Here is a 25,713-nt window from a genome sequence, read left to right as displayed (position 1 = left end):
TGCGTGTGCGCACTATATTAAAATTACATAAATGTCTGTTCCCCACGCGCTATACCCGTGTGCGCGTTTTAGACGGGTGTGCGGTATATGAGTGAAAATACGGTAGTAGCAAGAAACTGCTAACAAGTTCCATACAAATTTTGCTATCAGAAGTGGTAAGTAACTTCATCAGCACAGAAAGGCTGCCCATGAATTAAAAGCACCCATAAATGCAAGTCATTCAGACCTCCACCAGAACTGCCCAATTTTATCCCAATATAAAATAGGAAAATGCTTTAATGAATCAAACCAGTCATGTGACTGTACCAAGTATTTTCTGCTGTTAATGATCTATAACACTTGAAGATTGGAGGGTGGCTAATGTTACACCAATTTTCAAAAAGGGTTCCAGAAGGGATCCGGGAAATTACAGACCAGTGAGCCTACCTGACTTCAGTGCCAATAAGTGACAGGTAAAATAGTGGAAACGATTAGAAAAATGGAAGATTAGGTTTTTACCTTTGGTAATATGTGTTCATCCACAAAGGAGTCATTATAATAGGTGTTTCATCCCAACCCGCAAACTGAGTGTTGCAGAAATCCAACACACCTTTTTCTGCTTCTCCCACTTGACTGAAGAATAGAGTCCCCTGCAGTACTGTCCAAAAGCGACCAAAGAGAACTGGAATAAAACAAACACCAAGGGGCAGGGGGAAACTCCCCACTATACAGTTTATCCTGTTCTGCTCTGCAATATAAAGCAGCAGTTAACAGGTAATAGAAAATATAGGCAAGAACATGAAAACATAGAACCAACCTGCCGTGTGCAATGACTATAAACTGGAAATACCTCCAATAGAGATGTACCCACATATACAAAAGGATTCTACACAAATTCCTGTCTGCTGGCTGGAAGATACTGAGGCCTGAAAAGAGAAAACATCTGAGGCAGAAATATGCAGGAGATACGATAGACAGACTGAGGGCAGGCTATAATGACTCCTTCGTGAATTAACAGAAAGAAGATTGCCAAAGGTAAGAACCTAATCTTCCATTCTGTTATATCAACTCTGAACATTACAACTTGTGACGTACCAAAACAATGGCAACATCTAGGGTGGGAGAGAAGAGCCTACCCAGAACACAGAGGCTCCAAATGTGTCATCAGATCGAGCCGCCACATCTACTCTAAAATCTGGTAAAGGTATGAAGAGATGGCCATATTCTCCTTTTCGGACCTCGTGGAACGAAAAGCAGGCAGACTAACTTCCTGGTTAACATGAAATTAAGAAACCACTTCCGGAAGAAAGGAAGAAACCGTTTAGAGGGATACGCCTACCTCTGTGAATCAAAGAGAGGGCCTGCAGCTCTGAAATATGCTGAGCTAACAATTGCCACGAGGAAAACCATCTTGACAGTAAGGTCCAGAATAGACACCTCCTTGAGCATCTCAAAGGGAGGTTCAGTCAGTCCCTTCAGCACAATACTGAGATTCCATATAGGAAAGGGCTGACAGAGGAGGCGTAAACAAAATGCTCTTGAGGAATCTGGTCACATCAGGATGAGCCGTAAGCGAAGAGGAGCCATTGTGTGTTCTGAAGCAGGAAAGGCCTGCCACTTGTACCTTGAGGGAAGCTACCGCTAGGCCCTTGTCTAGACTGGCCTGCAGGAAGGCTAAAACCACCGAAATGGGAGCCTGCAACAGCTCCACCTGTATCTGGTACAATACTGCTGGAAAGATTTCTAAGCCTTGGCGTGAGCCACTAAAGTAGATGGCTTCTTGGATTTCAAAAGGGTAGCAATGGCCACGTCAGAGTAGCCTCTGAGTCAAGGCCTTTGTGATCAAGAGTCGTGCTGTAAGACCAAAGCGCTGGGGGGACCTCCATAGGAACCGGTCCCTGGCTAAGACAACTGTAATGACAAGGGAGCCTGAGCTTCTTGTTCCACTGAAGACAAATCAGATCTGCAAGCCATGGGCGGCAAGGCCAGTCCAGAGCCCCTAGGATCACTAAGCCCAGATGCATCACAATCCTGTGAACAAGCTTACCTACCATAGGACAAGGTGTAAAGTAGGTCCTAAGTTGGCCAGAGCTGAACTAACGCATTGATTCTTAAGCTTCCAGGTTATTTTCTTTGACTGAAAAAATGCTCGACTTTGTGGAGTTTTTGGCCGAAGCCATAAAATACATCAAGGTCTTGCCCCAGGGATTTACTGAGGTGGAATGCTTTCTGCAAGTGTGACTACTCTCCCTGGTCCAGGATTTGGCAACCAAGGAGTCCACCTGAACATTATCTACGCTGGCCACATGAATCGCTGAAAGAGCTAAAATGTGCTCCACCCACCAGAACAGCATCCAAGCCTTCTGACTTACAAGAGTACTTTTTTAAATATATAATTTTCATAGTAATTATCACAAGCATTAACTTGTTACAGAAATACAGAGTCAGGTAGGTTAAAGAAACATTAAATTTGAGGAACTCTATCATTCCATTATTTTTAAATTGTAAAAATTGACCTCTTTCTTAGACCTCTAAAAATAGAAAGTAGGGAAAAACAAGAAGTAAAGGGATAAGGAGATCTCATCCTATATAATAATTGCATTAGTAATGAAAAGGCTCTAAGTCTAATAGATAATGGCATTGTCATCTCGATGCGGGGACTTTAGATCATCTATTGTTTTATTGTCCATTTATTATGGCTTTTTGAAAGTCGATTTGGGGCCAAATAAATTGCTTGCTAGAGAATCATGTTGCATTATCGTATGACAGTTTTATTTGGCATGTCTTTGAGAGCCAAGAGCCAAATATCTTCCAATAATAATAAACTTTTACTGATTCTGACAGGAGTTGCCATTCAACAAATAACGTATAATTGGAAAAATTGGAACAGATTGAATTATAGTTTTTGGTGGAGATCAGTGTGTCATATAAATAAAAAGCACAGTTACTTACCATAACAGGTGTTATCCAGGGACAGCAGGCAAATATTCTCTACATGTGGGTGACGTCACCGGAGCCCCCTAGCGGATGTTTTTGCAAGCAGACTTGCTTGAAAACCTTCAAGCTTGTGATTAGCCTGCGCATGCGTGGGTGGCCCTCCCGCCCGGACTAAGGCATGTGTCTCCTCAGTTCAGATAGCTAGCAAAGAAGCCAACCATAGGGAGGTGTGTGGGTTGCGAGAATATCAGCCTGCTGTCCCTGGATAACACCTATTACGGTAAGTAACTGTGCTTTATCCCAGGATAAGCAGGCAGCATGTTCTCTACATGTGGGAGACCTCCAAGCTAACCAGAATGGGTTGGAGGGAGAGTTGGCAATTTAGAACAGATTTTGCAAAACGGACTGGCCAAAATGGCCATCACACCTGGAGAAAGTATCCAGACAGTAGTGTAAGGTAAATGTATGAACCGTGGACCAAGTAGCAGCCTTACAGATTTCCTCAAATGGAGTCGAGCGGAGAAAAGCAACCGATGACGCCATCGTTCTGACCTTGTGGCCTGTGACTCGACCCGGCAGGGAGAGACCAGCCTGAGCGTAACAAAAGGAGATACAAGCGGCCAACCAGTTAGAAATGGTCCGCTTAGAAACGGAGCGACCCAAACGATTAGTGTCGAAAGAGAGAAACAGTGGGAGCAGAATGATGCGGAGCGGTGCGCTTCAAGTAGAAGGCCAGTGCACACTTACAATCAAGAGAATGCAGAGCCACTTCTCCAGGGTGAGAATGGGGCTTCGGAAAAAACACAGAAGAACAATGGATTGGTTGATGTGAAACTCAGAAACAATCTTAGCCAAAACTTAGAATGGGTACGGAGAACCACCTTATCATGATGGGAGACAGTGAAAGGAGGGTCCGCTACCAAGGCTTGAAGCTCACTGACCCGACAGGCAGAAGTGAGAGCAATAAGTAACACAACCTTCCAAGTAAGATACTTCAAGTGAGCCCGCGCTAGCAGTTCAAATGGGGGTTTCATCAAACGAGCAAGAACCACATTAAGATCCCAAACCACAGGGGGAGGTTTAAGGGGCAGATGAACGTGGAAAAGGCCTTTCATGACGCAGGAGACCACAGAATGAACAGAGATAGGCTTCCCGTCAATCGGCTGATGAAAAGCAGCAATGGCACTAAGGTGGACTCGAACCGATGAGGACTTGAGTCCAGCGCCAGATAAGTGTAACAGATAGTCCAGGACAGCAGATAAGGCGGCAGACAGTGGCTCCTGCTGTCAAGTAGCACACCAGGAAGAAAAGTGGATCCACTTCTGATAGTAACACTGGTGAGTGGACTCCTTCCGACAAGCTTCCAGGACATCCAGCATAGGCTGGGAGAACTGGAACGAGGGCATCAAGCCGTGAGGAACCAAGCCTAAGTGCAGAAACTGCAGGTTGGGATGAAGAAGAGAACCCCGACTCTGCGTAAGCAGAGACGCCAAAACAGGCAGAAGAAGAGGCTCCCTGGAACTGAGTTGCAACAGGAGGGAACTATCAGAATCATGGTGGCATTCGTGGACTTGAGCCTGACGAGTCTTCAGAAACAGAGAGAATGGGGGGGGGGGAACGCATACAGAAACAGGTTCGTCCTATCCAGCAGAAAAGCATCTGCCTCGAGTCTGAGCGGGGTGTATACCCTGGAGCAGAAGCGGGGCAACTTGTGATTGTGGGGGGATGCAAACAGGTTGACGTCCGGAGTCCCCCAGGGAGCAAATACGAGACGCGGAGTCAAGGAATTGATGGACCACTCGTGAGGCTGTAGACGACTCGACTTGTCTGCCAGACAATTGTGCTGGCCCTGAATGTAGACTGCTCGAAGGAATATGTTGTGGTGGATGGCCCAATTCCACAGCCGCAGCGCCTCCTGGCTCAGAGATTGGGACCCTGTTCTCCCCTGTTTGTTGATATAATACATGGCCACCTGGTTGTCCGTGCGGACCAGCACCACTCAGTCGCGAAGCAGGTGACAAAAGGCTTTCAGGGCGAGGAAGATCGCTCGAAGCTCCAGCAGATTGATGTGACAAAGGCGGTCAGCATTGGACCAAAGACCCTGAGTGCAAAGACCATCCAGATGAGCCCTCCCAAGCGTAGGCCAATGAGTCCGTCGTGAGGACCTTTTGCGGAGGAGGAGCATGAAACAGAAAACCTCTGGAAAGATTGGAAGAAAGCATCCACCAACGGAGAGACTGCTTCAACAAAGGAGTCACGATAATGAGTCGAAGAGACAGGGTCCCGATCCTGATTCCATTGGGACACCAGAGTCCATTGAGGAATAGGGAGGTGAAGTCTGGCAAAAGGAGTCGCGTGAACCGTGGAGGCCATGTGACCGAGGACCATCTTGAGCCAAGCCAGGGCCGAGGACAGATGGGCCACCTTCCGGCATAATTGAACAAGGGCCTCCCGTCGAGGCCGAGGCAGAAAGGAACGGAGACGAGCTGTGTCCAGGACCGCTCCAATAAATTCTAGAGACTGGGACGGACAGAGCTGTTCACCTCGAAGCCGAGGCTCTGAAGCAGCGCGATGGTTTGATTCGTCACTCGCAGAACTTCGTGGCGAGAGTAGCTTTGATCAATCAGTCGTCGAGGTAGGGAAACATCTGCAGGCCGGAGACGCAGGGCCGCAGCTACCACAACTAGACATTTCGTGAAGATCCTCGGAGAGGCCACCAGGCCGAAGGGAAGAACACGATACTGGAGATGGAGAAACCAGATACCAGCGAGAGGCCGGGTGTAACGGAATGTGCGTATACGCCTCCTTGAGGTCCCGAGCGCATAGCCAGTCCCCCTCGTCCAAGAGGGGGTACAAAGTAGGAAGAGTGAGCATTCTGAACCGTTCCCTGACCAGAAACTTTCATAGCACGGAGGTCCAGGATTGGATGCAGATCCCCCGTCTTCTTGGGTACCAGAAAGTACTGGGAATAAAATCCGGTGTTCCACTGGTCCGGGGAAACTCCCTCAACCGCCTGAAGGCAAAGAAGGGCCCAAGCTTCCTGCAAAAGGAGAGGCAGCCGAGACTGAGCAGAAGGAAACTCTCTTTGGAGGTAGGTCCGGGGGGTATGTGACTGAAGTGAAGGGTGTACCCCTCCCGGATAGAAAGCACCCAACTGTCGGTGGTAAGACTTTCCCACTGGGCATAGAAATGGTGGCGACGACCCCCGATGGGGAGGGGGGAAGGCTCCAGGAGGAAGGGAGCCCAGGCTTCGCCAGAGCCGGCTGCTGGGTCTTAGGTTGACATTGCTGCTGTTGAGGCCGCTTCGGGGGAGGACAAGAGAACCCAAGAGTAGATTTCTGCAGATACCTCTGGAGAGGAAGTTTGTATTGCCGAGCCGGGGGGGCCTTCGGTTTAAGTTTCACCAGAGAGACAAAGGACTGTTCGTCGTCCGATAGGCACTTGATGGCCGCTTCGATAGAATCATCGAAGAGCTCATGACCCACACATGAGAGATTGGCAAGACGATCCTGTAGATTCGGATCCATATCCACAAGGCGGAGCCAAGCGAGGCGACGCATGGCGACCGCAAAGGCCGTGACCATCGAGGACAACTCGAAGGCATCGTAGGCCACCTGGAACATATAGAGGCGGAGCTGGGGGAGGGTCTCCTCGAGGAGGTGAAACTCCCGACGCCGAGAATCCAGTACGTCCTTCCAGAACGAGTGGAGGATGTCCACCCAGAACTGGAGGTAGGAAGTGAAGATAAAGTTATAGTTGGACATGATTCGCCATCATTGAGTTTTGGTAAAGACGGCGACCAAACTTGTCCATCATACGGCCCTCTCAGCCCAGAGGGACGGCAGCGTAAACCTTAGAGGGGTTGGACTTCAAGGAAGACTCAACTACCAAGGACTGATGAGAAAGCTGAGAACTTTCAAACCCCTTAACCGGAATTGTCCGGTAACGGGACTCCAACTTGGAAGGAATGGCCGTGACAGCATAGGGGGGGGGGTCTCCAGATTCCGGAGAAAGGTTTGCTGGAGAACCTGGTGCAATGGCAAGTGCAACGCCTCGTGGGGCGGATGATCAACACCCATCTCCTCCAGATACTCCTGGGTATAACGGGACTCAGACTGGAGGTCCAGTTTCAAGGCCCTACCCCTGTCAGAGATGAAATGAGTAAAGGAGGAGTTTTGAAAAGAAGACTCATCCTCCTGAGGAGATCCTGAGCAAGATCTGGGGGCAGCCGAGAAAGAGGGAGAAATTTCCCTCGAATAGTAAGCAGGGGCCTTGGAGTCCCGCAAATGGGAGACTGAAGAGGCTCTGTTAAAGTGTCTGGGGAGCATTGAGGAACAACCCCTTGCTAGATGGGCCGGGGAAGACCCTGGGGTCCGAGGAATTAGCTGGCGACGCCTCGGGGAAGACTGGGGAAAGGAAAATTCCTCCACTGGTTTTGAAGAAGACCCCTTAGAGGCTGGTAGCTGCCTCGATGGGGAACACAACCCAGAGTCCAACTCGAGCATAAGCGTGTGTCTAGAAGGTTTTACGGTTGGAGACCTGCCCCAATGGGGCAGAGAAGACCGGGGCTTTTTAGGAGGGAGCAAACCTCGATAAAGCAGTGGGGGAAAAACAGCCCTCTGGCCTGGATCCCCGAAAAGTTACAGGTGACTCGGGAGATGAAGAATCGCTCGAGGGAACCCGGCGAGTCTTGCGGGCAGGGCCTCGAGAAACGAGGGGATGCTCAGGCTGGTCAGACCGAGACTGGATCGAGACCGAGGTCAGAGGCGTTGAAGTCGGGACCAGTTGGCTCACCACCGAGGAAAGCTGCGTGGTAAGAATAGCCTTAAGCATGTTCTCGAACATAGGCACCGAGACCTAAGATGGTTGGGTCTTAGGTGCAGAAGTGCGCTCCTTCGGGGGCGACCTCGAGGAAGAGTATTCCCTACATGAGGAGGCACGCTTAGAGTGATGTCTCGAAGATGCAGACGAGGCGGCACTGACATGAGACTTGGAGGTAGGCTTCTTTGCCGGCACACCTCAGGAGGAAAGAGGAGACTTACCCGAGGCTGGAGTAACAGGAGGGGCCGACGTTTTCCGTCGAAAACTTCGAGGCCGAAGCACCCAACGAGGGTGCCAAGGATGAGCTCGAGGCCTGTCCCACAGGATCCATGGGGCCAAACAGTTGGAGAATCTTGGCCACCCTCCTATGAAGAGCCCACGGTTGCAAAGTCGCACAACGGGGGCACGACCTAGCGCAGTGCTCTGCTCCTAGGCACTCCACACACCAACAATGAGGGTTGGTGATGGAGATAACCCGGTAGCACTTAGTACAGTTTTTAAACCCAAAACGAGGCCAGGCAGCCAGAGTAAGACCGGGAACCCGGTCAAAAAAATACGAACTGAAAAAAAAAGAAAGAAAAACAGACGCAACAAAGCAACTCAACAGGAACTAACCAAACAAGCCACAGTGCAAGAGGGACAATATCGTGCGAAGCAAGGGAGCAGTGCTTCTGGCTCCACGGAAAACAGAGAACTGCCCTAGACCGGGCAGGAGGGGCACGCGCGCATGCGTGGGCCATCACAAGCTTGAAGGTCTTCAAGCAAGTCTGCATGCGAAAACGTCTGCTAGGGGGCTCCGTCGGTGACGTCGGCCACAAGTACAGAATATGCTGCCTGCTTGTCCTGGGATAATGGAAAGAACATTAGCTGTTCAAAAAGGATATTTTAATAAATTTAAGAATGTTTGGGAGCCATTAATAAATTATTGTAATGAATAGATATTTTTACCTGATTAACATAAATGAAAGAATGGTGGTTGGGGGGGGGTTGGATTTCATTATTTGATATGAAGGGAAGGAAGAATTTATTATATTACTAGTCGTTAAGCCCGTTACATTAACGGGTGCTAGAATTTATGTCTGTATTTTTCTTTGTCTCTTTCCTCCCTCCATTTCCCTGTATAGCGCTGTCTCTGCTTTCTTCCTCAGTCTCCATTCTCGAGCTGTAACATTACTGCTTATTTTTTTCTCCCTGCAAGCATCACTGCTCTCTTTCTCATCCCCAGTCTCTGCTATTTTTCTCTTCTTGCAGGGGTCTCTGCTCTCCTTTCTCTATATGTTCCTGATTCCTGCAAACTTCTGTTTTCTCTGTATGCTCTTGATCCTGTGTTTCCCTGTAGGTGTCTCTTCCTTTTTTTTTTTATTCCTTCTTCACGTATGGTTGATTTATTAAAAGTTTTTATATTTTTCCTATTTGTTGCATGCCTGTCTCCTTGGTCGCTGTATGTTTCTCTTTTTTTGCTTTCTGTGTTTGTTTGTGTTTTTTTGCTGATTGTCTACTTGGTCGCTGTCAGTCAGTCTGTCTGTCTCATTGGCTGCTGTATGTGTTTTTTGCAGTCTAACTCCTTGGCCACTGTATGTCTGTATAGTTTATTTTCCTGAATTTATCCTTGGGCATTGTATTTTTTATTTTTTTCTGTTTGTCTCATTGGCTGTTTGTATTTTTTTTTTTTTTTTTTTTTGCTGTCTCCTTGCCCACTGTCTCTGTCTGTCTCCTTGGCTGCTGTATGTCTGTTTGTCATTTTTTTTCCCTGTGTCTCTCTCTCTCCTTGTCCTCTGTGTTTTGTTATTTTTTCAATCTGTCTCTTTAGCCCCCTGTCCTTCTGTGAGTGTCTGTGTGTCTCTCTCTCCTTGTCCTCTGTGTTTTGTTATTTTTTTCAATCTGTCTCTTTAGCCCCCTGTCCTTCTGTGAGTGTCTGTGTGTCTCTCTCTTTGTCCTCTGTGTTTTGTTATTTTTTCAATCTGTGTCTTTAGCCCCCTGTCCTTCTGTGAGTGTCTGTGTCTCTCTCTCCTTGTACACTGTTGTTTTTTTGTTTTTTTCAATCTCTCTAGCTCCTGATCCCCTCTCACTGACCCTTGCGCGACTGCATGTTATTCCGGCTAGGTTTCCATGGCAACCCTGCTCACGGGTCTGTTAGTGTAGGGCCGTTTTGTCAGGTCTGGCGGCGCTGTGTAGCGGGAAGGCGGGGCCTCAGCACCGGCCGGGCGGCTCACACCGCCAGCCCCCAGGAACCCGAGGCCGGCGGCGGGGGAGGCAGGGACATGCCTGGTGTGCCATGGTGCAGGAGGAACGGAGATCGTTGTCTGGCTGCGGTCCGGCTTGTGGAGGCGATCGGGTGGTGACGTATTCGCGCGCTTGCGCACTCCTTAGGCCACAGACCTACAGCGCACGGAACACGCAAATAGAAGTGCGCATGCGCGAGTTAGCCTTTTATTATATAGGATATGTATTATTTAATACTAGTGTTTAAGTCCGTTACATTAACAGGTGCTAGAATATATGCCTGTCTGTCTGTCTTTATTTATGTCTCTCTCCCTGCTCCTGTCTCTTTCTTCCTTTCTTTCTGTCTCTCTCCCTCCTGCTATTTCTCTCTCTCCCTGGCACCCTTTGTCTGTCTGTCTTTCTTTCTGTCTGTCTCTCTGGTCCCCTGTCTGTCTCTCTCCCTGGCCTCCTTTGTCTGTCTGTATTTCTTTCTGTCTCTCTCCCCCACCCACTTTCCTTTGCAGAAGCAGCAGCGGTATTTCCCTTCCCCTCCAGGTCCCTGTGAAGTAGTAGCAGCATTTTCCCCCACCCCCCCATTCCCTTCTCTCCCCTCTCCACTTTCTTTTGCAGAAGCAGCAGTGATATTTCCCTTCCCCTCCAGATCCCTGTGAAGTAGTAGCAGCATTTTCCCCCACCCACCCCCATTCCCTTCTCTTCCCCCCATTCCCTTCTCTCCCCCCCCTCACTTTCCTTTGCAGAAGCAGCAGCGGTATTTCCCTTCCCCTCCAGGTCCCCTTGCTGCCACAAATGCAGGACTCTACTTTTTGGCGATCGTGGTGGCTGATCCTCCTCTAAAGAGCAGCCTGCGATGGTGGCCGGCTTTAGCGAACCTCGCAGGCCGCTCTCCAACTCGGTAACACGTTCCCTCTGACACGATCCCGTGTCCTCTGAAGAGGAGGATCATCAGCAGCAGCGGCTGTGAGGGCGGGAGGTGTGTTCCCTGACGAGGACGCGGGCAGGGAGAGAGCTTGCCTGGCTTCCATGGTGAGTGAGGGCAGGAGGAGGGGAGTGGCCAGAATGTTCCCTGCCGCCGAGTTGGCGGCCACAGGGAACATGAAATCCTAAGTGCGCATGTGCGTTTAGGCTTTTATTATATAGGATTAGTATCGTGGAAGGGAAGGGGATACATTTTATTTAATGATAAAGTTTGTGGAATTTTAAGTGTATTAGTCAAATTGTTGTTACTTTCTGTGCACTTGATGTAAAACATAAAATGAATAAAGAATTTTAAAAAAAAAAAGAAAAGGCTTAACATGTTTACTTTACTTACAGGATAGCAAGCAGGATCGGGAGGCAGAAAGCAGGAAGCCAGGGCTGAGAGGGAGAAACAAGAGCAGCGAGGCAGAGGACAGGATACAGCCAGGAGGGGTGGAGGACTGATCGGGGTAGCGGCGAGAGAAAGCTCCGCCCACCCCCACCGCGTCAGAGGTCGCTTCAGTGCCCAGGCTCCCCCTTAAAAGGAGGCGAGCCAACGGCACGCGGCCGTTCAGCACGCGGCGAAGACGAGCGGCAAAGGCGCTCGCCTTAGCGAGGGCGCCTTTGCAAAGGAGCCGAGAGAAGGAGCCAGGAGTCCAGGCTACTCAGCAGCAATTTCAATCTTCTTAAATAACTTCTATAAAAAAAAATATATATATATCCTTTTCTTCTATACTCATTTTTTTTCTCTCTCTATTTCTCTACTTAGCTACACGTCAGGCACACTCCAGCGCACCAAGGAACTTAAATCGCAAGGAAGGAATAATGGAGGCAGCAGAAGGCCAACGAAGCTTTCCAGTATACTGCATTGATTGTCACATGTATGACTACCTCCCTTCTGGGAGGCAGGCCTACATATGCGGTCGATGTCAGGAACTGGCTAGCCTAAAGAAGGAGGTCGGGAGACTGCAGATCAAAGTACAGGAGCTAGAAGGACTCTGCTCCATAGAGGAACCAAGGGAACTTGAACCAACTGAGTACACCACCAGAGAACACCACATCAACGAACAGGTTAGAGAGCTCGAAAGATTCATCGAGGAGGCCTGCAGGATGGTAGAAACACAGGATCACCCGCTCTTCAGAAGGGAACGAACGGATGGAGGACAGGACCCGCCAGGAGCCACCGAGACCCACCAGGAGCCGAGGGAGAGGAACCTAGCGGAGGAACAAATCAGGAGAAGGAAGGATTGGAGAACCCAATCATTGACACAGACCTGAGACCCAGGAGGAAGCTGAGGAGAGGAAAATCTGCTATCGTGGTGGGAGACTCAATCCTGAGAGAGGTGGACAGTCACATAGCAGGAGGCAGAGCGGATCGCCTAGTGACATGTCTCCCAGGGGCGAGGACAAAGGACATCTCCGACAGAATCGAGAGAATCATGGAGGGAGCTGAGACAGAGGAAACAGCAGTGATAATCCACGTCGGAACAAATGACATCAGCAGAAGGAATTTCAACATGACTACACTGACCGAGCAGTTTAAGATCCTGGGGAGGAAGCTGAAGCTGAGGACAGGGAAGATAGCCTTTTCAGAGATCCTGCCAGTACCAAGGGCAGATGCGAGGAGGCAGACCGAGCTGCAAGCAACAAATGGATGGCTGAGGCGATGGTGTGATGAGGAGGGTTTCCTCTTTGTACGGAACTGGTCAACCTTCCTGGGAAAAAACAAGCTCTACAGGAGAGACGGACTGCATTTGAGCACGACTGGGACGAGGATGCTGGCACGTAACATCCAGACCTGCATAGACATGACTTTAAACTGATAACAAGGGGAAAGCTGAGAGTCGATCTGACCTCGACACATCGGACCACAGTATCGAGCAAGGATACTGAAACAGGAAATGGAGATAGTGGACTAGAGACAAAATGTACACTTTATGGTCATAAACCCAAATATGCAGTACAGGGACCCGAGAGGCAATTAGAGCTAAAGAGCAAGACATGGAGGACACAGCCGGAACCAGAGGGCTATCAAAGAACAAAGAAGCGGGCAGAGGACGGGATAGACACACCACAGGAGGCAGCCCGTGAGGAGACCAGCAGGAGCATCAAACCAAGAGTAGATCCAAAAGAAAAGATAACTAACCGGGACTTAAATTGCCTATATACAAATGCTAGCAGCCTAAGGACTAAAATGGGGGAGCTAGAAGTTATAGCCAGAAATAAGGACCTAGACATAATAGGAATCACAGAGACATGGTGGTCAGAGGACAACAAATGGGATGTGGCCCTGCCAGGGTACAAACTCTACAGGAGGGACAGGGCACACAAGAAGGGGGGAGGAATAGCACTGTATATAAAGGACTGCATTCCTTCAGCCAGAACAGAAACAACAATAAGGGCAGACAGTCTGGAGTCACTATGGGTTAAGCTGACAGGAGGGGAAGGAGCTGACATCAAATTGGGACTGTACTATCGCCCACCAGGACAGCCAGAAGCAAACGACCTGGACCTGGAGGCCGAACTGAGGCAGGTGTGCAATAGTGGAAGGGTGGTGGTTATGGGGGATTTCAACTACCTGGGAATAGACTGGGACATTGGACACTCAAATTGCACAAGAGAAACTAAATTCCTAGAGGCGATAAGGGACTGTTTCATGGAGCAGCTGGTCACGGAACCAACGCGAGGGGATGCCACTCTAGACCTAATCCTCAATGGGTTAGAGCAGGGGTGTCGAAGTCGGTCCTCGAGGGCCGCAATCCAGTCGGGTTTTCAAGATTTCCCCAATGAATATGCATGAGATCTATGTGCATGCACTGCTTTCAATGCATATTCATTGGGGAAATTCTGAAAACCCGACTGGATTGCGGCCCTCGAGGACCGACTTCGACACCTGTGGGTTAGAGGGACCCGCAAAGGAAGTGGTGGTACTAGCACCGTTAGGGAACAGCGATCACAACATGATCCAGTACAAATTAAACATGGGAACATCAAAGGTGAAAAGAACCACTACGACGGCACTCAACTTCAGAAAAGGAAACTACAAGGACTTGAGGAAAATGGTAGGAAAAAAGCTCAGCAACAGCTCAGGAAAGGTGAAGACCGTAAAGGAAGCCTGGACACTGCTTAAAGGCACAGTGCTCGAGGCACAAGACCTGTACGTCCCAAGGTTCAGGAAAGGGTGCAAAAAAAAAAAAAAAAAAAAAAAAAAAATAGAACTAGAAACCCAGCATGGATAACATCTGCAGTTAAAAAGGCGATAAGCGACAAGAAATCATCCTTCAAGAAATGGAAAAAGGAACCAACAAAGGAAAACCAGGAAGAGCACAAAAGACACCAGAAAGAATGCCATCGAAAGGTCAGGAAAGCAAAGAGAGAATATGAGGAAAGACTGGCAGGAGAAGCAAGAAACTTCAAACCCTTCTTCAGGTATGTGAAAGGGAAACAACCAGCCAGAGAGGAAGTGGGACCACTGGACGACGGAGGCAGGAAAGGAGCGATAAAGGAGGAAAAAGAGATAGCTGAAAGGTTAAACAAATTCTTCTCGTCAGTCTTCACCAGAGAGGACACATCCAATATCCCAGAACCCGAGGTGATTATAAACGGAGAACACGACGAAAGGCTGGTACAACTAGAGGTAAGCAAAGGGGATGTCCTCAGACAGATAGACAGACTGAAGAGCGACAAATCACCGGGCCCAGACGGCATCCACCCAAGGGTACTAAAAGAACTGAGAAATGAAATAGCAGAGACACTTCGCCTAATATGTAACCTCTCCCTAAAAACTGGGGAGATCCCAGAGGACTGGAAAATAGCAAATGTCACGCCCATCTTTAAAAAGGGATCAAGGGGTGACCTGGGAAACTACAGGCCTGTGAGCTTGACCTCGGTTCCGGGAAAGATGATGGAAGCAATGGTAAAGGACACAATCTGCGAACACATAGAAAACAATGGACAACTGAAGGCGAGCCAGCATGGCTTCTGCAAGGGAATGTCGTGCCTCACGAACTTGCTGTACTTCTTTGAGGGAATAAACAGCCAGATGGATAAGGGGGAATCCATAGACATTATTTACCTTGACTTCCAAAAAGCCTTCGACAAGGTACCCCACGAGCGGCTACTTAAAAAGCTGTGGAACCACGGGGTGCAAGGGGATATCTACCGATGGATCAAACACTGGTTGGCAGGCAGAAAACAGAGGGTTGGAGTAAAGGGCAAATACTCAGACTGGCAATGGGTCACGAGCGGAGTTCCACAGGGGTCGGTGCTGGGACCTCTATTGTTCAATATATTTATTAACGATCTGGAGACGGGGTCAAAATGTGAGGTTATCAAATTTGCTGATGACACCAAACTCTGCAGCAGGGTTAGAAACACGGAAGACTGTGAAGCCCTGCAAAGGGACCTAACGAGACTGGAAGACTGGGCAAAAAAGTGGCAAATGAGTTTTAACGTAGAGAAATGCAAAGTCATGCATGTAGGGAAAAAGAACCCGATGTTCAGCTACAAAATGGGGGGAACACTGCTAGGGGTGAGTAACCTTGAAAGGGACCTGGGGGTGATGGTCGACACATCACTGAAACCATCGGCGTAGTGTGCGACAGCCTCAAAGAAAGCAAACAGAATGCTGGACATCATCAAAAAGGGTATCACAACCAGGACGAAGGAAGTCATCATGCCGCTGTATCGCGCAATGGTGCGCCCGCACCTGGAGTACTGTGTTCAATACTGGTCGCCGTACCTCAAGAGGGACATGGCGGTACTCGAGGAGTGCAGAGGAGGGTGACTAAACTGATAAAAGGTATGGAAAATTTTTCATACGCTGACAGGTTAAAAATGCTGGGGCTGTTCTCCCTGGAGAAGAGGAGACTTAGAGGGGACATGATAGAAACCTTCAAAATCCTAAAGGGCATAGAGAAAGTGAACAAGGACAGATTCTTCAAACTGTGGGGAGCCACAAGCACTAGGGGTCACTCGGAGAAGTTGAAAAGGGACAGGTTTAGAACAAATGCTAGGAAGTTCTTTTTTACCCAGAGGGTGGTGGACACATGGAACAAGCTTCCGGAGGAGGTGATAAGCCAGAACTCTGTACAGGGGTTCAAGGTAGGTTTGGATAGGTTCCTGGAGGATAAGGGGATAGAGGGGTATAGATAGAACTTGAGGTAGGTTAAAGAAGTGGTCAGAAACCACTTCACAGGTCGCAGACCTGATGGGCCACCGCGGGAGCGGACCGCTGGGCGGGATGGACCTCTGGTCTGACCCAGTGGAGGCAACTTCTTATGTTCTTATGTTTGATAGTACTACGTTAACACTCAAATTTCACTTCTGGCTTTGATTATGAATTAAGTTCTTAACATCCAAAAAACTCTGAAGTTGCTCAGGAACGAAGAAAACTTATTTAGTTCCAGCATATCTAATTACACATTTACAGGGATAACAAAAGAAAAGTGGCTCCTAAATTTTTTACTTCCTGCCTCATACTCAAATACTTTCCTACAGTCCTGTGTTTTAACCACATCTGGAAATATTCATATTTTTTGACCGAGAAAAGGATTTTGAGAAGAGCGAAAGTATATCCATTAATGCATTCAAATCTTGTTCAAAAACAAGAGACAAGCAACGTACCCCTATACTCAATTTCTTCCCGAGAGCTCTCCAAAATCCGAGTTATATTATTTAAGTCAATAGGTTGCTGTCTCTCAGCTTGATTAAATTCAGTAACTTTGTCCAATTTTTTAGGAAGATAATATATTCGATTAATTGGTGGTAAAAAAAAAAAAAAAAAAAACAGAGGAAATCTTCAAATTCTGTCAGGTATTTTTTTTTTAAACATATCCAAAGGTGTAACAGTAAAAACTTTAGGAAAATTCAGGATTCTTACATTGAGTCTTAAGTTCTCAATTTGTTCCATCTATCTTTGAGTGAAAATTTTTTCTTTAGCAAAACTGTCAGATTCTGTAATGAGATAATTTGTCAATTTGATCAAATTTAGTTGCTATTTCCGATTTTATATATTGCACTGCTGCTGGGAGATTATCCAACTTACTCAGGAAAGCTGAAACTTCTCTAACAGATTTAGTAACAGTCGCTTTGAGTTTTTGGAGCATCATCATTATGTTGTCCAATGTCACCTTAAAGGAACCAAGAATCTCGGGACCTTGCTTGATTGTAGACTCAGTGTCCTGGACAGCACAGTTACTTACCTTAACAGGTATTATCCAGGAACAGCAGGCAGCTATTCTCACATGTGGGTGACATCATCGACAGAGCCCGGATGCGGACGCCTCACAAACAGACTTGCTTGGAGAAACTCAAAGTTTCGAGTTGCCCGCACCACGCATGCGCGAATGCCTTCCCGCCCAGCACAGGGCGTATCTCCTCAGTTCAGATAACTAGCAGAAAAGCCAACAAGGGGAGGTGGGTGGGTTGTGAGAATAGCTGCCTGCTGTCCCTGGATAACACATGTTACGGTAAGTAACTGTGCTTTATCCCAGGACAAGCAGGCAGTTATTCTCACATGTGGGTGACCTCCAAGCTAACCAGAATGGGATGGTGGAAGTATTGGCAATTTAGGAGAATAAATTTTGTAATACTGTTTGGCCAAACTGTCCATCCCGTCTGGAGAAAGTATCCAGACAATAATGAGAACTGAAGGTATGAACCGAGGACCAAGTAGCAGCTCTACAAATTTCCTCAATAGGTGTAGATCTGAGGAAAGCTACCGAAGCTGCCATAGCCCTAACCTTATGGGCTGTGACTTTACTGTGAAGGGGTAATCCAGCCTGGGCATAGCAGAATGAGATACAAGCCGCCATCCAGTTGGAGATGGTACACTTAGAAATAGGACGACCCAACTTATTGGGATCGAAGGAGACAAAAATTTGAGGAGCAGTTGTGTGGTTTGGTGCGTTCCAAGTAGAAGGCCAAAGCACGTTTACAGTCCAGAGTATGAAGAGCTGATGCTCCAGGATGAGAATGAGGCTTGGAAAAAAACACTGGAATAACAATGGATTGGTTGAGATGTAATTCCGAGACCACTTTAGGGAGGAATTTAGGATGAGTACGAAGAACCACTTTGTCATGATGGAACACCATGAATGGTGGATCAGCAACTAAAGCTTGCAGCTCATTGACTCGTCGAGCAGAAGTGAGAGCTATGAGAAACACTACTTTCCAAGTGACATACTTCAGATGAGCCTTATCAATTGGTTCATATGGAGGTTTCATTAGTTGAGTAAGGACAACATTGAGGTCCCAAACCACAGGAGGCGGTTTGAGAGGAGGTTTGACATTGAAAAGTCCTTTCATGAATCTGGAAACCACTGGATGGGCCGAGAGGGGTTTCCCTTCAATAGGCTGATGGAAATCTGCAATTGCACTGAAATTAACTCGGATCGATGTAGACTTGAGGCCAGAATTAGATAAGTGCAAAAGATAGTCTAAAACAGAAGATAAGGAGGAATGCCGAGGCTGCTTATGATGAGAAAAACACCAGGTAGAAAATCTAGTCCATTTTTGGTGATAGCATTGTCTAGTGGTAGGCTTCCTAGAAGCTTCTAAAACATCTCTTACAGATTGAGGAAACTGAAGAGGAGTTATGTTGAGAGGTACCAAGCTGTCAGGTGTAGAGACTGCAGGTTGGGATGAAGCAGAGATCCTTGATTCTCTGTAAGCAGAGAAGGAAAAACTGGTAGAAGGTATGGCTCCCTGCTGCTGAGTTGAAGTAGAAGGGAGTACCAAGGTTGTCTCGGCCAATGAGAAGCAATCAATCATGGTGGTATGATTGTTCTTCAACTTGACCAGAGTCTTGAGAATGAGAGGGAATGCATAGAGGAAGAGATTCGTCCATTCCAGAAGAAAAGCATCTGCCTCGAGGCGATGAGGAGAGTATATCCTGGAGCAGAACTGAGGCAGTTTGTAGTTGTGGGGAGCTGCAAAGAGGTCTGAGGTGTTCCCCACAGTGAAAAAATGTGATGAAGAGGCGAGGAATGGAGTGTCCATTTGTGAGGTTGCAGAAGACTGCTTAAGTTGTTCGCCAAGCAATTCTTCGCCCTTTGAATGTAGACAGCTTTGAGGAATGTGTTGTGGCGAATTGCCCAGTCCCAAACCTTCAGAGCTTCTTGACAAAGGGAGGGAGACCCCGTCCCTCTCTGCTTGTTTACATAATATATGGCGACTTAGTTGTCCGTCCGAATGACGACTACTTGGTCGTGAAGCAGATGTTGAAAAGCATTGAGAGCTTTGAGGATCGCTCTGAGTTCCAACAGATTGATACGACACCGACGATCCGTACTGGTCCAGAGGCCTTGAGTACGGAGACCATCTAGATGAGCGCCCCAAGCGTAGGTCGAAGAGTCTGATGCAGGGGGGGGGGGGGGGTTTTGAAAAAGTAAGCCTCTGGAAAGATTGGAAGAGAGCATCCACCAACGGTGAGACTTCTTCAATGAAGGAGTGATTGAAATGTGTCGAGAAGGAGGGTCGCCAACATGCGTCCATTGAGATGCCAGGGTCCACTAAGGAATTCTGAGGTGAAGTCTGGCAAAAGGAGTCACGTGTATTGTAGAGGCCATGTGACCCAGAAGCACCATCATGTGTCTCGCTGAGATGGAAGAGCAGAAAGACACTGTATGACAGAGTTGAAGAGCTTCCATTCGTTGTTGCGGAAGGAATGCTCCGAGTTGGACAGTGTCCAGAACAACTCCAATGAATTGTAGAGTCTGTGAGGGTTGAAGTTGAGATTTGGGAAAACTGATCTCGAATCCCAAACTTTGTAGGAACCAGGTAGTCTGTTGAGTCGCTACAATAACCCCTTGAGACGTGGAATCTTTGATGAGCCAGTCGTATAGGTAGGGAAACACCTGAAGACCATGATTCCTTAGAGCTGCTGCTACCACCACTAGACACCTGGTGAACACTCTGGGAGACAAGGAAAGGCCGAATGGTAGTACTCTGTATTGATAATGCAGATTCCCCACTCGAAATCTGAGGTACTGACAGGAGGCCGGATGAATGAGAATATGAGTGTAGGCCTCCTCGAGATCCAGAGAGCATAACCAGTCGTTCTGCTCGAGAAGGGGATAAAGGGATGCCAGGGACAACATTTGAAACTTTTCTTTGACTAGAAATTGTTGAGAGCCCTGAGATCCAGAATGGGTCACAGATCGCCCGTCTTCTTCGGAACAAGGAAGTAACGGGAGTAAAAGCCCCCTGTTCTGCTGTTCCAAGGGAACTGGTTCGATGGCATGGAGACGAAGCAGAGCTTGAGCTTCCTGAAGAAGGGTGGTCTGGGAAGGATTGGAAGGATACTCTCTTGGAGGAAGGAATGGAGGAATCCGAGTGAAATGAAGAGAGTCTTCTATGATGATGGTAAGTACCTAGAGGTCGAATGTAATTGTCGTCCATCGATGGTAAAAAGATGGAGATGACCTCCTATAGGGGAAAAAGAAGGCAAAGTCAGAACGGTGGAGGTTATGCTCTGTTTTAAACAGTCAAAAAGGCTGAGAAGCCTTAGATGCAGCAGAAGGCTGATGTTTTTGTTTCTTCTGAGGCTGCTGTTTCTTAAGAGGAGGGCGAGTATAAGGAGCCGGCTTCGGAGCAAAACACCGTTGATAAATAAGAGCAGGGTGTGTAGGTTTGGCAGGAGCTGGCTTTGGCTTGGGTCTGACAATAGAAGCAAAGGATTTTTCATGATCAGACAATTTCTTGGTGGCTGCCTCGATAGATTCATCAAAGAGGTCATCGCCCTCACAAGGAATATTAGCTAAGTGGTCTTGAAGATTAGGGTCCATGTTAATGGTACAAAGCCAGGCAAGACGACGCATAGCTACAGAGCAAGCAGCCGCTCGGGCAGACAATTTGAAGGCATCATAGGATGACTGAAGGAGATGCAAACGGAGTTGAGATAAAGAAGCAAGGACTTCTTGAAATTCAAAGTGCATTTGAGTATCCAAATAATTCAAGAACTTTGGTAGTAGAGAAATGAGGACTTTAAAGGACATCATAGCATTCTGATAGATGCGATGTCCAAACTTGTCCATAGTTTTTCCTTCCCTGCCAGGAGGAACGGTGGCATAAACCTTGGAAGGATGGGACCTCTTCAAGGAGGACTCAACAAGCAGGGATTGATGAGATAACTGAGTTGTCAAAGCCTTTGCGATGTACAGTTTTGTACCTAGAGTCCAACTTTTCTGGAACAGCTGGTGCGATATAAGGTGTTTCCAGGCATCGACCAAAAGTCCGATTCAAAAGCTTATGAAGAGGAAGCTTAAGTGACTCTGCCGGAGGTTGAGGGAGATACATGACTGAGATACTCCTTAGAGTATGTGAAATTTAGAGCCAGGGCTTCAATCTTAAGGGGGCTATTTTTCCTTCAATGTCCTGGCCTGTCACGGGCTTCAAGAAGTGTGACAAGTGCCAGCGCGCAATCTCTTACGGACCCACACCGTCGCTGCCTTAAGTGTCTTGGGCCGAAACATCATCCTAGGTCATGCCTGCCTTGTCAAATGCTTCGGCCTCGAGCTTTCAATCGTTGTATTTTGGTGGACAAGCTCTTCGAGATGGAATCTTATACTGATCCCTCGACTTCAAAGGCGACCTCAGCCTCAACTCCTACCAAGGTTCCTCCTGCTCCTACTGCTTCCACCTCGAGCCTCATCAGACCTTCGTTGTTTGCAGCGGCTCTTTCTTCGACGACATCTGCTATATCTTCCTTCCCCTGTTTCCTCAGGTCAGATAGCTCAGCAGTCGGTTCCAACGGTTAGTGATTAAAGTGCCTAAGACTTCCAAGTCGAAGCACACTCACACCATCTCGAAGGAATCTCCAGCCAAAGCAGGTGGTCCGGTTTCAGACGCGGATCCATCTTTGCCTGCTTCTTTCCAGACCATGTTGGAGAAGCAATTCATTCAGTTCCTTACCAATATGGGACCGAAGCTTCTCCCTCTTATCCAGCGTGGGCATTCAGCAGACTCCCACAGGGTTGAGCCGCTTCCTTTGCCTCAGTCTGAGCTCATACACTCTTTGCAGGGAGCAGGAACTAAATTTCTCTGTCCTGTCCCCATTCCTGTAAGCTCTGCCTTAACTGCATAAGCCTCAAACACTTATGATTTTAAAGTGTTTGAGGCTTGTAGGTATGGTGCAGAAACAGGAAAAGAACTCTCCAGGATGGGACATTGAGTTCCTATGTGGACGGGGGAAAATTTGTTCTTTGTCATTCTCTAGCGAGGACCTTAGGGACAGGAAGGACTGCTGTAGTGGCCCTGTGTGTGCTCGTGCCCAGGGCACAAATTTCAGGGGAGGTCACCATGGATCCCAAGACCTGCAGATACTGCCAAGCTGTGGACTCAGGAATCACCAAAAGATCCTCAATTTGTTTCTGGAGATTCTGGCTCAAGAAGAAAAACATGATTTGGAGCATGTCGAACCGAACGCCAAGGTATTTCATCATCCAAGTTAGAATTAGCTATTTTTTCCTAAAATTGACAATCAAGCCCAACGCTGTAGGAGAGAATAGTCTCTACCACCTGCTCACACAAGTCTAGACAGTGCCCTGAACAACCACAGGACTCCCATTCTGCGGAGATATAGTGCTACTACCATCACTTTGGTGAAGAGGTGGGGCTGTTGCCAACACGAAGGGTAGAGCTGCAAACTGGAAATGCTGTTGAAGAATGTGAAATCTCATACTTGAGGTGTCTTGGGATGATTGGAATATGTAGATAGGCTTCTGTTAAATCCAGTTAAGCTAAAAACTTTCCCCGGAGCCACCGCTACAATGATGGAACTACTGTTTCCATGCGAAAGTGCAGAATCCATAGAAACATATTGATAAACTTGAGATCCAGTACGGGCCTCCAGTCTTCTGAATCTCTTTGGCACAATAAAGTATAAGGAGTATCTGTTGGAGCCCAAATAGCTTTCAGGAACTGGTTCTACAGTCTGAATATCCAAGACGCTGCATAGTAACATAGTAAATGACAGCAGATAAAGACCTGAATGGTTCATCCAGTCTACCCAACCATACACACACTCTATAAATCATTTAATTTAAATGGTCTTTTTTCTTAAGATATTTCTGGGCCAAAAATGTAGTATGCTTCGGCTCTATCTACTGGAGTCTCTGTCAAAGCTCACTCCAGCCCATCTAAACCATTCCAGCCATCGAAGCCCTCCCCAGCCCGTCCTCAACTGAATGTCCATATACAGGACAGACTGTGCAAGTCTGTCCAGTACTGGCCTTAATTCCTTCAATATATACCCATTATTCTCTGATTAGAGATCCTCTGTGTTCATCCCACGCTTGTTTGAACTGTCACCATTTTCTTCTTCACCTCCCCCCCCCCCCTCCCCAGAAGCCTATTCCATGCATCATCCACCCTCTCCTTAAAGAATAATTTCCTATTACTCTTGAGTTTACCACCTCTCAAACTCAAATTATGCCCTCTGGTTTTATCATTTTTCTTTCTCTAGAAGCTCTGGCAGGATACGCATTTCAAATCTGACATATTATAATCACAAAACAGAAAATAAAATTATTTTTTCCACCTTTTGTTGTCTGGTCATTATTCAAATCATGTTGGTCCCAGGTACTTGGATTATGTACATCGTCTAGCAATTTTAATAGGCGATTCATCAAATGTTTAAATAAACTTGAAACTTGACATGGTGGCGGGTTACCCGTGGCTAGCCACGGGTAACCCACCGAAACGGGGAAGAAAAAATAGTGGCCTCTGCGGGACGGGGACAAGGCCATTCACCGCCCCGTGGAGCAGTGAATGGACTTGTCCCCGCAGTCAGTCAATCAAGGATCGCGTGGTCCCCGCCATCTCCCTCCCTCCTCCTTACCGCCGGTTGAATTTCTGCCGGTCCATGCGGGGGGGAAAAAAAAATCCTTCCTTTTCCGCTGCTCATCAACCATGCTCATGCTGCAGCTACTAAAGCCAACAGGAAGTCTTTCCGACGTCAATTCTGATGTCGGAGAGAACGTTCTGGGCCAGCCAATCGCTGCCTGGCTGGCCCAGAACGTCCTCTCCAACGTCAGAATTGAGTCGGAAAGACTTCCTGTCGGCTTTAGTAGCTGCAGCATGAGCATGGCGGTAAGAGCAGGAGAAAAGGAAGGAGGCTTTTTTTTTTTTTTGAGCGGCAGGGAGGCAGCAGGCTGGCTTTGGCTAGGGAGGGAGAAAGGTAGGCAGGCAGAATTCGAGGGTGGGGGTGGGACAAAGTGTGGAAGGCACTGGGGGCACTAAAGACATGGGAAGGAGGCACTGGGGGCACTAAGGACATGGGAAGGAGGCACTGGGGTCACTAAAGACATGGGAAGGAGGCACTGGGGTCACTAAAGACATGGGAAGGAGGCACTGGGGTCACTAAAGACATGGGAAGGAGGCACTGGGGTCACTAAAGACATGGGAAGGAGGCACTGGGGGCACTAAAGACATGGGAAGGAGGCACTGGGGGCACTAAAGACAGGAAGGGGCACTAAGGACATGGGAAGGAGGCACTGGGGGCACTAAAGACATGGGAAGGAGGTACTGGGGGCACTAAATACAGGAAGGGGCACTAAGGACATGGGAAAGAGGCACTGGGGGCACTAAAGACATGGGAAGGAGGCACCGGGGGCACTAAGGACATAGGAAGGGAAGAGGGAGGAAATAGAAAGGGACAATTCTTGGGCCTGAGTGCAGAAAGAAAGAAATGAAAGAAAGGATATACAGACAGAAGGAAACACAACCAGAGACTCATGAAATCAATCACCAGACAGCAAAGGTAGGAAAAATGATTTTATTTTCAATTTAGTGATCAAAATGTGTCAGTTTTGAGAAGTTATATCTGCTGTCTATATTTTGCACTATATTTGTCTATTTTTCTGTAGTTACTGAGGTGACCGAGCTTGCGGAGATGGGGGGCGGAAACAGGGTTTTAAAATTTTAGTCCTAGTAGTTTGCCGGTCCACAAAATAATTCTTTTATTTCTGCTGGTTCACGGGTGTAAAAAGATTGAAAAACACTGATGTAGAGTATGCCGGCTTTCTTTTTCGCCCAGCCGCACGCGTTCAAAAAGCCGCGCTTGGGCGGCTGCTCGAGTTGATTATTCTTCTCCTCTCTTACAACTTCCTGTTTCCGGTTGCGTCAGAGAAGAATATTGAACAAATGAGCACCCGCACGTGCGGCTGGGCAAAAAAGAAAGCCGGCATACTCTACATCTAAGGTGAGATGGAGGGAGAGAGATGGCGGAACACTGCAATCGGTCGGGTGTCTGCTGTTTTTGTATCACTGCCTGCCTGCGCTCACGTTCCAGATCCTCCTGTATTTTTAGTGTGCACAATTGACCTGATTCGAGCTATAGGTGAACAGGGGGACACGTCATTGCAAGGGAGGACAAGTCAATTGATTTATTTTATGTTCTGTTTTTACTACAGGGCAGAGGCACTGAAACAGATTCTCAGTGCAGTAGTAGTAGTGGCAGGACTCTCTTCTGTCTTCATGGTGTTTCGCAGTACTGAGGCTTATATGGATGCTGCGGGGACAGGGACGGGGCGGTGAATGAGATGGCAGTGGCGGTGACGGGGCGGTGAAAGGGATGGCGGTGACGGTGAAAGGGATGGCGGTGAAGGGAACGGCGGAGACGGGGCGGTGCAGAGGATGGTGGGCCGGGGACGGTGCAGTGACGGGGACAGATTTTTTCCCCATGTCATTCTCTAGTCCCAGGCTCTGGTTGTCTTCTGATAAGTTGCTTGCCAGGGTCTCCTGCCCATTTGTTGTTTTCTTCTTTTTCTGTGCTAACCATCCATCTCTGTCCTCCCC

The 25,713-nt window shown here is 47.9% G+C and overlaps 1 protein-coding gene across 1 annotated transcript in view; it reads right to left on the bottom strand.

Annotated features, from left to right (window-relative positions):
• The window catches only part of UBE2D3 (ubiquitin conjugating enzyme E2 D3), a 177,423-nt gene that overhangs the window by 77,415 nt on the left and 74,295 nt on the right, over positions 1-25,713 (bottom strand). The gene's annotated exons all lie outside the window — the stretch shown is intronic.

The sequence above is a fragment of the Geotrypetes seraphini genome, chromosome 1 (assembly GCF_902459505.1).
Source record: "Geotrypetes seraphini chromosome 1, aGeoSer1.1, whole genome shotgun sequence".
Taxonomy (NCBI): Eukaryota; Metazoa; Chordata; class Amphibia; order Gymnophiona; family Dermophiidae; genus Geotrypetes; species Geotrypetes seraphini.
Note: the sequence above shows the minus strand (reverse complement) of the source record. Positions and strands in the feature narration are given on the sequence as shown.